At 35.7% G+C, this 14,843-nt stretch overlaps 1 non-coding gene across 1 annotated transcript; it reads left to right on the top strand.

Moving 5' to 3' along the window:
* Positions 1–9,908: 9,908 nt before the first annotated feature.
* Positions 9,909–9,983, top strand: Trnas-cga (transfer RNA serine (anticodon CGA)). Its single transcript has one exon. It is a non-coding gene; the product is annotated as a tRNA-Ser (tRNA).
* The last annotated feature ends 4,860 nt before the right edge of the window (positions 9,984–14,843 follow it).

Raw genomic sequence — 14,843 nt, 5'->3', positions numbered from 1 at the left:
TCTAAACATAGGTAGTTCTTGAGGTATTTTGTCAATAATAAGTAAAAGACCTATTTTGCCACATTCAATGAGAGACGTGGAAACATATATACTGGTGGGAACATTTTCCAAAAAAATTTTATAAAAATAGTAAAAGTATTGTGAATATTTCATAACTGAGTATTCTGACACTTCTAAAATGTTAAATGCTTAAAATGTGATAAATGTATTTGCTCTATAAGTGCCAGTGCAACTGTTAAAATATGTCATTAATATTAAGGCAACAGTTTTAATTGTAATTTTATTAAGAAACCCTTTCTAACAATATCGAGAATTGTTCGGATTTATATATAAAGGGGCAGCCATGTTGGCATAAGGGAGCAGTGTCTTATTAGATTCCATGCAAGAAGTATGTGATGGCTTAAGGAAGATGTACATCAGTGTTGTAAGCATGTCAGTATAATTATGAAGTGACTTAGAATAAAGGTTCTGAAACTTAATATTTGTATTTATTATTCATTGTGTAAAAACCATGTTACAGTTGACAACATGAGCCTGTGGCAGCAGCAGATATAAAGCAAATGGATGAGCACACCCTACCAAATTATAAGTTTTATTAATAATAATTTCACAAGTTGCCCATTGTCATCCATAAAAATTATGTCAGGGCAGAATGCATCCTGCAAAGATACACATGGGGAAGAAGTACAGTGTCAGAATATCCCTGAGTGTACCATGTTCAAAGATTTGGAGGTCAGTACGCCCATGCAACATTACACCTCCCCACACTGTACTACCAACCACCAAACAATCGTTCAGCATTGATCCTGGCTCCATCATGTGTTCTCGCCCCTTGTCATATGAGGGTACATCCTGAATCACTACTGGAACTGAATTTTCTCTCTTGCTAGAATCACATGATCTTCTTCTTGTTGTTCCACTCCCTATGCTCTTGGCACCATTGCAAACAGAGCACTACATAGCCATCATCAAGCAAAGAGACTTTTGACCTGAGTAGGTCAAAAGATGGTGGCCAGTGTGAAAGTATGTCGTGTATCTCAGCAAAAAAAAAGTATATTTAGGTGAAAAAAAGAAAGTGTGTGTGAATTGTAAGGACGAGATATCAAAGTTAAACAAACTTGTAACAAGTTCACAATTCATAATCGGTGCCCTAAAACAGGATATTAAAAAACTTCAAACGGGAAAAAGTGAGATGCTAATGAAACAAGACAACCTGATCTCTACAGATAAGTGGAAAACAGTGTCAGAAGAAGACAGCATTCAGGAAGTAAAATCTAAAAAAACAGTGAAACCATATTGCAACAAAACAATATTGGCATATCGAATGCAACAAATTATGGAATAAAGCCATCTAACAAAAGTATGGTGCAAAAAAATATAAGTAAACAAAAAGGCATGTGCACAAACAGCTATAGAGTGTTCGTGAAAAATAACAGCCAAAAGCATGCAAACGAAACAAACTTGCCTCACAATAACCTCAAAGTGTCACATTCTCAAAGAAAACATGAACCTAAAATCATATGCAAAAACAGATTCAGTGTGCTAGCAGAAACAACGAATGGACTAAGTGACGCAAATATTCCACCGAAAGTTTCAAAACTGAAAACAACAGTCAATGTGTAAAACAAGATGCTGGTATTATTTATTCTTAGATAAATTCCAGTGCCTCCTATATAAACTCACTAAAGAAAATAGGAAAAAAATCGTAATTGCTGCTGATTTCAACATAGATACAGCAAGCAAAACAAGCATGTTAACTAAGTTTATTGATGTAATTCAAGAATATGGCTTCAGACTTAATTTCACTGACTTCACCAGAGTAAATGAGCAAACAGCAACATGCATAGACAATATCTTAACAAATTATACATTTGAGGACACTGCCAAATTCGCTTTAAACCTAGGTATCTCAGATCACTCTACTCTACTTATAGAATTAAACTTACAAAAAAATAAATAGCAAAAAAATGGGAGTAGATGGTTCATGAAAAGACAGTTCAGTGAAGAAAACATAACCTTGTTCTGTTATAGATTAAACGAGGTAGACTGGTCATTATAACAAGAAAACTCTTGTTCAAAAATTCTGTTAAGTTTTTAAACAGCTTTTTACATGTCTTCAATGAAACATTTCCACCCATAGCTCGCCCAAGAAGTGCAACAAATAAACTAAAGTGGATTACCACTGGCATAAAAATATCTAGCAGTAGAAACAAAGATCTACATGATGAACTGAAATCAAATAAGAGTCCTTAGTTCATAAACTATGTTAAAGCATATAAAAAAACTATTTAAGAAGGTTGCAAAAGCAGGAAAGGAATTGGCAAACACTAAATTCATTTAAAAAACACAAATAAATCCAAGGCAGTATGGACAGTAGTCAGATCTGAACTTAGAATCAAACGTAGCAAACAGGAAATCTCTAAAATAAAGGTACAAGACAAAATAATTGCACATCCTGCTCAGATATCAGAAAATTTTAATAAATTCTTCATAAATGTAACAAAATCTGATGTTGATGTAGACTCTTATCAAGATAATGTACATTTGTTTGGCTCAAAACAGAGCAAGAAAGAGAGCCTAATTAAATTTAACAAAGTAACAGTAAAAGATCTAGAAAAAACTATACTAAACCTAAAAAATAAAAATTCTGTAGGATGGGATGAAGTCATTAAAGCAGCTACAAATATAATAGCACACCCACTACACAAAATAATTAATTAATCACTTGAAGAAGGGTACTTTCCAGAATCTCTAAAATATGCAGAAGTCAAAGCAGTATTTAAGAAAGGCTCCAAAGATGATATGGGAAATTACCATCCTGTTTCTCTTCTTCCTGTGTTTTCTAAGATATTTGAAATGATTGTTCCAATTCAAATTCATACTTTTTGCTAAACATACAATGTAATCTCAAAAAATCAATTTGTATTCCAAAAAGGCAAAAGTACAATTCATGCACTCAATGAATTTGTGACTAAAGTTAGTTCCACTTTGGACAAGTCACAAAAAGTTGTGGGAATCTTCTATGACTTATCCAAAGCATTTGACAGCAGGAATCCCTCTTTACTATTATATAAAATGAAAAAATATGGAATCATGGGTAGCGCCTTACGGTAGTGTAAGTCATATATAACAGAGAGAAAGCAAAGGGTTGTCGAAACATCAAGCAAAGGGAAATACTCCTCAATGTGGAGAACCATCTCACAGGGAGTAGCACAAGGCTCAATTCTGGGCCAAATTGTCTTTCTTTTTATGTAAATGACTTACCCATAAATAAAAATTATCATTCAGTTTTATTTGTTGATGACACATCAGCACTAGTAGGAAATAAAAACACAGAAGAAATTCCTGAAAATGTCATAGAAACTCTAGAAAACCTAGATATTTGGTTCCATCTAAATGGTCTAAAGCTAAATATTTCAAAAACACAGCTGATGCAATTTAAGACAAAGCAGTCTCGAATAAATGATATTCACATTTTGCACAGAAGCCAGGAGCTAAATGAAGCAGAGCATGTTAAATTCTTAGCAATGAAATTGGACAGACACCTATCATGGTCCTCACACATAGGTTATCTAAAAAATAAACAGCCTGACGTTTGCTATGACAATCTTAGGCAATGTCACTAGTATAGACACAAAAAAAGTAGTATACCATAGTTACTTCGAGTCAGTAGTGAGATACAGTATTGTCTTCTTGGGAAATGCTAACAACATGAGAAACATATGGAGTGCAGAACCAAGAGAATATTGTTGGCCATTATTAAGAGATCTTAAGATACTAAGCATTCCCTCATTCTATCTGTATGAAATAATTCTTTTCTCAAGTAATAACCCTAAACTCTTTTTGTTAAATAATTTCCAGCATAGTTACAAAACTAGAAACAAAGAAAGCTTCATGGTGCCTACACACAGGCTTAATCTTTTTGCACAGACTCCATGATATATGGGAATGTATGTATACAATGAACTGAAAGACACAAATTTTAGAAAGGTCCAAACTGAGGCAGTAAAAAGAGAACTGTATAGCACCCTGGTACAAAAATGTTATTACTCTGTTGATGAATTTTTTCATGATCTCACCATCTCATCAGGATTAAAACAATAATAATAAATAATATTCAGATTTTATTGTGATTATATAAAAAACTTATTCCATGTATAATTTATCATAGTTATATGCTGAGGAGTGTCCTGTATATAAAATCATTTATGTAACTTGTACGTTATAAGACAATAAAATTCTGATTCTGATTCTGATTCTGATCATGCAGCCACAGTGCCACTGTGGAATGTAAGATTGCATGCCCTGCAATCCTGTTAAATGTGGTTGCAATAACACCTGCTGTTTGATGTGGCTGTGCAAAACGTAGCAGTCATCTGCTGCTGTAGTTGATTGTGGTTGACCACCTCCTATCCTACAGGCTGCAGTGCCTGTGTTTTGGAATGCTCCCCATCCATGTGAAACAGTGCTGAGAGAAATACCAAGCTCCTGGTTTATGGTTATCACACTTTGCCCTTCTTCCAGTTTCCCAATGATTCTTCCCTATGTGAAGTCATCCAGATGTTGTCTCTGGGTCATGCTGTAATGAAGAATGTCACCACAGTGCACTGTAACTGTTTGCTAACTGAGACACACCGCTTTTTCCTGAAGGATCAGCTGCCTTGTTTTGTGGGGACACCACCTTTTGGCACTATAGTCACACCATGTGATGTCCAATTTTCTTTGCTTGACTGGGAGACCATTGGCAACAGGCTCCAGCACATTCATTAATTTCCACCAACTTTTTAATATTTTATGTAACTTTTTCTATCTTTTCCATAAATTTTGTATAGCAGTGTACTATGTTAATTTTAGTTAATGTGTTCATTTAGATCCCAGATGTGATTGGAATCTTGTGACTTATACCTATAGATTAAATGGTCTACCTCATGCAAATTTCATTTACTTTTACTTCAGGTAAGTACACAGCTTTGGAAGAAATACCACATGATTGTAAACATTTAAGAGTTCAACCCCTACATACATATTCCACAACCACCATATTGTGCATGACAAAGGGTAACTTGTAATGATACTAGTCATTTCCTTTCCTGTTCCACCTGCAATGAGTAAAAGAGGGAAATGGCTGTCTAAAAGCCGCTTTACAACCCTAATTTCTCACATCTTATCTTCATGGTCCTTATGTGAAATGTATGCTGACAGCAGTAATATCACTCTGCAGTCAGCCGCAGCTGCCAGTTCTCTAAATTTACGCTATAATGCCTTGCAGAAAGAGCATTCCCATTTGATTTCACGAAGCATCCCTATAATACCTGTGTGCTGAATGAACATACAAGTAAAAATTCTAGGAGCACTCCTCTGAATTGCTTCAATACCTCCCTTTAATGGGACCTGTTGGGGATTGCACACACTTGAACAGCACCTAAGAATGGGTTCCACTAGAATTCTTTATGCCATCTCCCTTATGAATGAGCTACATTTTCCCAAAATTCTTCCAATAAAATGAAGTTGAGCATTCACCTTTCCTACTATCAACCTGATGTGTTCATTCCATTTCATATCTGTTTGCAATATTTAATCAAAATGACTGTGTCAAGCTGCAGCCTACTAATGCTGTATTCAAATGTTGCAGGGCTGTTTTTCCTATTAATCCACATTAACTTACATTTTTCTACATTTAGAGAAGTCTGCCATTCATCATACTAATTATAAACTTTGTCTAACACATCTCTTATTTTCCTACAGTCACTGAATGACAAAACATTCTCATAGTCTAAAGTATCATCTGCAAAGAGCAGTAAATTGTTTCTCACCTTGTCCATCATTTCATTTATACAGAAGTTGTTAATTTTAACTGAAGACATAGAAATAGCTCAAAAACTATACATCAGACCAAAAAAGCTATAATTCCAATTTGTTTGTTGCAGAGGGGTAAATTGAATGATACCACACTCGACCCCCACCCCACTGTGTGTGTGGGTGGCAAGGAACAACATTAAAATATTCAATGGTAACCCCATTTTCTATTGTAAATTTATTTCCACAGCAAAATCTACAGACATCTTTTCTGAAGCATTTTCTTTATTTATCAAAGATGGCGGAGGAATAGAAATGGGTAGACAATCATAATTTATGACATGCTACTCAATGTCCCTTGCATATTCAGTGGCAGATGGGACCCCATTTCCATGCTGTGATGGTAGGACAGGCCAGTATTTCATATCTAATAATTGGAAACCCCATTTGCAACATTATATTCCTCCAACATGTCAAAGTGGGGACTTCTTGATGTGCCATTGTGGCAGTGGCTCATGGCAAATGCTGCTCTACCTTTCCAGTTAGAGTAAGTGTTCAAATATAGTACATCAACTTCAATTCACTTAGTGAAATGACCATATATGGGACAAAAGCATTTCTGCAGGAATGTCACCACAGGCATTTCTGATGTGGTTGACTGTGTCTTCACAACCTGTGAGCACTTGCTGATAAATCTTATCTTTTAAATATCCCCACAGAAAAAAAAATGCAGTGATGTCAAATACAGCAACTTGCGAGCCAATTAATAGGGCCGCCTCCGCCGATACATCTTCCAGCATAAACATGGACTAATATCTCCTGTGCTTCAATTGTGTAATGCGCTGGGCAGCCATCATGCTGAAACCAAATACATTGTTGAACATCCTGGGCAACATCCTGCAGTAGGACCAGTAGTTCCTGTTCCAAAAATGTGCAGTATTTACGTCCATTCTATGTGCCATTGACAAAATACATACCAACGAGTTTGTTCCCCATGATACCACACCATATCTTAAAGAACCAAGGACGCTGACAGTCTACTTGCTGTAACCAGTGAGGGTTCTCTACACTCCAGTAAATCATTTTATGCTATCATGCTTGTGAATGCAGAATCACTGGAAAATAGTACCTTGGCAAATAACATGGGGGTTGTTTGCATTTGTTGACCTGCCCATACACAAAAGACTACTCGGTTATGGAAATCGACACCATGAAGTTCTTGATGCAGTGACATGTGGTATGGATTACCCTCATGATGATGGAGTATTGTGACAATACTACCTACGGACATATCAGAATTGTGGTGTAACTACCGGGTGCTTATCCATGGGTGCACTGCCACTAGTATAGTTGTACACTGGCATCAGGCACAGCCTTGTATAATAATGAATGAGAGCAAGCTTTCTTTAGAAAACACTCAGCATACAAGGCAAGAGCAGAGTCAACATTTCTCCTACATTCTCTGTAAATCAGGATCATTTCAATTATTTTTCTTCTGTGGTTGCAACATTCATCATCAACTTGCATGGCTGTTCTCCAAATGATAGGCAGGTATGGAGGCAATAAACACTGCACAAGTATTGTAATGTTTAGAGCCACTATGTGTTCCATGTCAACATGATATGTGAGCTCTGGTCACAGTCTACTGCCTGCTCTAATATGTTGTAGTTCACTATATGGCCATGGTGGTGTATCAAGAGTCCGTTGTTCGATATGTTGGAGGAATACAACACTGCAAATGGGGCTTCCAATTCAAAGTTATGAAATGCTGGCCTGTTCTACCCTCACAGGATGGAGGTGGGTTCCTATGTGCCACTGGATATTCAAGGGCCTTTTCATAACGTGTCATAAATTATATTCCTCTGATTACAGTTCCATCTATGGTGAAATGAAGAAAAAACATATGTAGATTTTTCCATAGAATCATAATCTGCAATAACAAATGGGGATTTCCATTGTTGATTTCAATGTTGCTGCCCACACCCACACACAGAGTGGAGTGGTGGGTTGAGTGGGGTATTGTTGGATGTCCCCCTCTGAGACAAACAAATTGGAATTATAACCTTTTTTTATCCAATGTGTATTTTTCAAGATATTTTAATGTCTCTAGTTAAAATTAACCCCCTGTGTAGAGAGAATAAAAGTAGTTCTATCAAACTTCCATGGGACAGTCTTGATGTTTCCTCATGACTACAGCCACTGGATATTTGGTACAAGTTTTTTGCTGTTGTTTGGATGTATTACAACAATGGAAAATCCAAGGTGGTTTATGCTATGCATTGCTGATGGAGCCTTACTCACCAAATTAAAGAGATGTTGAGCTTTTGGAAAGAAAATAAATTGCCCAATGTTTGAACGAAGTCCTCTTCACAGCTCTCTCTCTCTCTCTCTCTCTCTTTGTGTGTGTGTGTGTGTGTGTGTGTGTGTGTGTGTGTGTGTGTGTGTGTGTGTGTGTGTGTGTGTGTGTGTGTGAGAAAGAGAGAGAGAGAGAGAGAGAGAGAGAGAGAGAGAGAGAGAGAGAGAGAGAGAGAGTGAAAGTAAATGGAGTAGTGGACTGTCTAAAGTGCAAAAAAGGAATAAAGAAAGATTACATTTGGTGGATTAGGGTTAGGTAGAAAAGTAGCAGGGTGATAGTGAGGTTCAGGCAGGGGCAAGATGATTGAATGTGTGTGGAACAAGAGAGGTGGCTGGAACTGTAAGGCAGGTGGAGGAGGAGTAGGAATTAAGGATAGGGGAAAAGAGGGAAGTTGTGGGTTCTCATTGGCACCATATAAGAATCTTGGTGCTGAAAGGGAGGGTCTAAATGTCAGCATTTGCCAAGCAACAATTAAAGTAACAATTATTATATTTTACAATGTGGTTTGAAAGTAGATGGTCAAATGTATCTTTGTTATGGTATTTTGACCACCATTCATCTGGGTGAATAGTTTGTTCCATAATCATACTCACGTAGAATGTTGTGCAGTAGCTGCAGTGAAGCAGATACATGTTGTGGCTGCTTTCATAGGAGGTCATGAGTTTAATGAGGTATGAAATGTGAGTAATAAGGCAGGAAGAAGTGGTGGAGACCAGATGCATGAAACAGATTCTGCAAGCATGTAATCCATAGGGAGTGGCAGACTTATGGGGCAATGGACTGGGACCAGGAAGGGCATAGGGATAGACAACAAGATTATGTAAGTTGGGAATACCATTTTTGGAGAGGTAGAAAAAATAGTGGAGGGGTCGATTTTCATTTCATAACATAACAAGAGGAAATCCTACAGGAAAAAAATTCTCTTCGCTGATGACTGCAATATTGTAATCATTGAGAAAACAAGAGAACTCCTTGCAGAGAAATGAAATTGAACTCTCAAGGAAGTTTACAGTTGGTCAATATGCAGCAAAGCAAGAATGAACATAAAGAAAACAAATGCTATTAATTTCAATTTCAAGAGAGAAAATGACATCATTAAATTCAATGTAGATGGCACCTTTATAGACTGCATAACATACACAAAATGTCTAGTATGAATATTGATGCTCAGCTGAAGTGGTGTGAACACTGTAATGGAACTGGTCAATGCTCCTATCTCTCTCTCATGCTCTCTCTCTCTCTCTCTCTCTCTCTCTCTTATATTAAATTTATGGCACAATCTAATGGGATCAAAATTGTAAATCTAATAACCAAAATTATTCTTATATTTTTCTTACAAATATAAGTGTTATATAAAAACAGCACAAGAATTATTCATAATTTAATTTGAAATTTTAATTATGATTTAAAGTTGTTAAAAATGTTTGCCTAGAAGTGGTAACTTGTGTGAGCCTCTTTGGTTGTAAAAGGTCAGTGTATTTTATGATTATTGAATTGCAATTTGATGTATTGTTGTTGTTGATGTGTGTATAACAAGTTTTTGGGAGTCTGTCAGTTATGGAGGAGTGAGTTGGAGGTTGTATGAGTTATTGGACTGTGAATTCATTTGTGGTTGGCTGGAAATTATTTTTGTTCATGACTGTGTTTACAATGGATATTTAGTTGAAACTTCTTCGCAGGAGAGCTTCTGTAAAGTTTGGAAGGTAGGAGACGAGGTACTGGCAGAAGTAAAGCTGTGAGTACCGGGCGTGAGTCGTGCTTCGGTAGCTCAGTTGGTAGAGCAGTTGCCCGCGAAAGGCAAAGGTCCCGAGTTCGAGTCTCGGTCGGGCACACAGTTTTAATCTGCCAGGAAGTTTCATATCAGCGCACACTCCGCTGCAGAGTGAAAATCTCATTCCGGGATATTTAGTTAGTGGGATCTTATAGAAATATAAGTGATGTGAAGAGAATAAACAAGTTGATGAAGAAAATGACAAAAACAGTGTCCTAAGTGTATTATTAAACCTAGTTGTACACAGTGGGCATGTGCACTGTTTTGTTACAGTGAGCCACAATATTATACAAGTAAGATATTAATCAACAAACATAAGAAACAGAGATTAAGCACTTTTCCTTCTTGCCTAATAATCAGTTCAGCATACTTAGCGATATGTACTAAAAAAGTGCATCTTGCAAGAGGGGGTATAGGTACAAGACAAAGTACATATTAATAGGTATAGACGAAATCACACTTTTAAAAAAAAGTAAAAATAAAGGTAGAGTTTAATAGCTACATAAAAGACATAGTAATGTTAACAATGATTCAAATTATCATAATGCATACAAGTACATCAGATTTAATTAAAAGAAAAAATCAGTTACAGTTAACACAGTTGAAATATTCTTCAACCAAATAAAAGGTAATATTTATTAGATAAGGTTTGTGCTGTTGTTTAAATCTGGGAAGCTCATGGAAAAATGATTTTAGTGATAGTGGCGGAGCATTGAACACCTTGCAGCTCATGTAATGAACTCCTTTTTGTACAGGTTTTTATTTCATAATGGAAGTCCATCTTCCTCCTGGTATTGTGGGTATGGTATGAACCATTGGTTTTGTATAGTTGCTCATTTTTACTGATGAAACATAACAGGGAGTAGATATATTGACATGCAGTTGGCAGTATCCCTAATTTTCTAAAAAGGTTTCTACAAGAATGTCTAGGTTGGACTCCACTCATTATCCTAATAACTCTCTTTTGTGCAATGAATAACTTTTTGGAATGTGGCTGATTACCCCAGAAAACTATGCCATACAACAACAGTGCTTGGAAGTAACAAAAATAAGCTGTTTTTGTGGTATCTCGGACACAGACAGTGGATGTAATGCGAATAGCAAATGTTGCTGAGCTGAATTTTTTTTTTTTTTTTTTTAGAAGTTGTAAAATATGTTCAGATCATTTTAGATTGCTGTCAATGTGTATAACCAGGAACTTGGATGGCTCCACTTGTAGTAACTCACTACCATTACATTTAATACTTAATTGATCCTTCATTGTTTTACTTACTTGGAAATGAACAAACTGTGAAATGTTAACATTTAGTGATAAGCCATTATTTCCAAACCAATTAAATACTTCATTATAGACAATATTGGCCAATTGTTGGGAGTTTTGTTGATGAGGATCGAGATGTCATCAGCAAAATGAGTAAAATGAGCTTTAAAGCTAGCACACAAGGGAAGGTCATTGATAAAGATGAGGAAGAGAAGGGGGCCAAATACAGAGCCCTGCGGAGCACCACAGCCAATAGAGCCCCAGATAGATGACGCAGAGTGCCCATCACAGTCGCTGAACATGACCTTCTGCTTTCTTCCAATTATGTTGGATTTAATCCAAGAGCCAGTTCATCCACTTATACCATAATATTCAACCTTTTGTTATGAGGATTTCATGGTGAACACTATCAAAGGCCTTATAAAGGTCACAGAAGATACCAACAGAGATAATTTATTATTAAAAGATTTTAAAACATGACAGGTGAAGGATAAAATAGCTTGTTCTGTTGATACACCCTGTTTAAATCCAAAATATCTACTTTTTAATACCTTATAATGAATGAAATGATCAGTAAGTATTTTGTGAACCAATTTCTCAAGAATTTTAGATAACCTTGTTAAATGGGAGATAGGCCGATAGTTGGTAATTTCAGTTTTATCACCTTTTTTAAAGAGAGGTTTGACAATAGCACACATTAGTCTCTCAGGAACAGTTCCATGCTGAATGGATTCACTGAATACCTGGTACACCATTTTACCTATTGGCTTATAGCATTCCGTTAGTAATCTTAAAGAGATACCATCAATGCCAACAGAATTCTTGCTTTTCATCTCTCTAATTACATTCTCAATTTCATTTACTGTGACAGGAGACAGTTTAATCTGCTTGGTTTTTTTGTTAATAGCTTGTTGAAGGGATAACATGGCTTCATTAACAGAACATGTTTTTCCAGTTTGGGATGCTGATAGAAAAAACTGGTTGCTAAAAATGTCAGTAATTATTTCAAAAATTTCATGAATGGTATCATTTTTTTAGTTTCTATGGTGTTTTCTGCAGCAGGTATTTTACCTGTTTCCCTTTTTAATATGACCCACATAGTTTTAATCTTGTTATTAGAGACATCAATTTCTGATTTTATAGAAATACTCTTCACCCTTCTTAGAACTTGTTTAAGGATACAGTAATGTATTTTGTAATGTTTTTCCTTTTCAAGACTATAACTGGATTTGAGTGAAGCATACATATTCATTTTCATTCTGCAGGAGGTTTTGATGCAAAAAGGTAACCAGTTTTTATTAGAATAGATTTCATGTTCGAATTTGGCGGTTCTTTTAGGAAACACTGCTTCAAATAGGCAGATAAATTCATTTAGAAAAGCATTGTACTTGTCAATAACATTGTCAAAGAGCTCAAACTGGTTCCAGTCAACTTGATGTAGGGAATCACAGAAGGTTTTGATAAATTGTGTGTTAATTACTCTTCAAATTTTACTGCAGTAATTGTTCTTACTAAGTGGGCTAACAGCTTCAATCGAAAGTAGCTGACTATCATGGTCTGAGAGCCCATTTACTATATGGTTTAAAGTTGTGTTATATTTCTTCTTCTGTCTAAGAAGATGTCTGTCAATTCAACTCATGGAGCTAGCTGTGACTCTAGTGGGAGAATCCACCAGTGCCGCTGAATTAAAAAGAGTTCATTAAATATGATAAGTCATTTCTTCCCATCTTCTCAGTAAAAAAATCAACATTAAAATCACCTACAACTATAATATCTTCTGTTTTTGAAAAAAAAGAGTTAACAGAGGTTCTAACTGTTTTAGGAAAACACAAATTTTGCCTGCAGGAGCCCTGTAAAATGAGAGGACAGTAATTTTACAAAAGTCAGTACAGATTACAACTCCACAGACCTCACAGCATTGATCAGTACAGTATTCACTTGAGACTACAGATGTATCAGTTATTTTGTTCTCATAAATCACCACTCCACCTTTATCTTAAGAATGTCTACAGTAAAGAGCTGCTAGGTTATAGTTGTTCAGTTGCAGCATGTCAGAACTAAAAACAGATTACATCAGCAATATTAATAAAGTCCTTGTCTAAAATACTAATGGATAGCTCATGTGGTTTATTTAATAAGCCTGGAATGTTCTGATGGAAAACAGGGAATTTATTAGCACTGACTAGTGATTTGAGGTTTGTTCTCTTAAAGTATTAACATTAGGCTTACATGAAGATGTAGTTATGACACAATTTTCCTTTCCTCTGGATGAAAATTCTCACTGTGTTCTGCGAATTTTTTGGGCATCCGACTCCTGCTTCCTGCAGGTGGCACTTCTCTTTCAGATGGTGAAGAATTCTTGTCTGTTAGCTGCTCTCATGGTTCTGCTACAGCTGCAGCTGATACTCTGGAAGCTAATGATGCTTCATCTTTTGGCTCTGGAACTATTCTTGATCCACATAACAGTCAGTGCCTTTTAGTTACATACTGTTCATAAGTACACTCTGTTTTTAAGTATGGGATTCTTTTGGGGGGAACAAATGCATAGAATATGAACACAGCTTTCAAACTACTGAAAAAGTCATAAAAATAATAATAAAAAGTAGTAGTCAAGCTCACTGTATAGGGATTTTAAGTACATCAAGTGAGTGAGTACATTTACAAATCAGTTGTAAGCATCAAAAATAACATTCATAGTTACACCATAAACAGCTCTGGCCAAAAGCTAGACTTAACTTGCATCCACAAGGAAAGAATAAACATAAAACTGAAAACAAGGTTTTCTACCAAGAAATAAAACTGCACAGTAAACTGTCCAGTAAGACTAAGAGATTACTAAAACAAGCTTATTTAAAAAGGTAATTAAAAGGTAACTGTTAAGCAACATATTGTAAACACTAAAGTATTATTGAAGTAACACAAAGGAGAGGTTTGTTAAGAAATGTAATACATATAAGTAATAATAACAATAATAAAACATATATCATTTCATATTACACGTTCTCACTCTGATTTTTCCTTCTTTTTTCCTTTTCTTGAAAAACTTACCCCTAAGCTATGCAGTGTATAATACTAGCACCTTATCCTCTTTCTGAACTCAACATCTCACTCATTGTAAAGGGACACTGACTCACTTTTTCAGGATAGCAATAGGGAAGATACCAATACACAAAACAGAAACCAGACATTGTTGCTATGGCTCTGATATCAGCTTATAATGTGTATAATGTTACATTATGAAACAATGTGTGTACAGTGTGCATAGTATAGTGTGTGTAGTGACTGAGAGTGAGAAATGAATGAATTATTAAATTACACATATTTGAAAAACAGTATAATTACACTAGGGACAAATCAAATGAGGTAGCACTATTTTAAACACACTAGAAGGGTGGAGCTTTCAGTCTTCACCTAGCCATCCTGATTTAGTTTTCCTGTGGTTTCCCGAAATGACTTCAGGCAAATGTCAGGATAGTTGCTGCTATGAGGCCACATATTATTAACATTCCTACATTTGTGAAACAAGACCTCTAAATATGTAAATGTCTATATATATAAATTACATTATTTTTATTGTTCTTAAATTGAAACGCCAAGGTGTGTCCAATATCATTGCAGAAGTGATATACAAATGAATAAAACTACTACTACTACTATTA

This window comes from Schistocerca cancellata, chromosome 4, assembly GCF_023864275.1.
Source record: "Schistocerca cancellata isolate TAMUIC-IGC-003103 chromosome 4, iqSchCanc2.1, whole genome shotgun sequence".
Lineage (NCBI taxonomy): Eukaryota > Metazoa > Arthropoda > Insecta > Orthoptera > Acrididae > Schistocerca > Schistocerca cancellata.
This window is presented reverse-complemented; position numbering and strand designations above follow the sequence as displayed.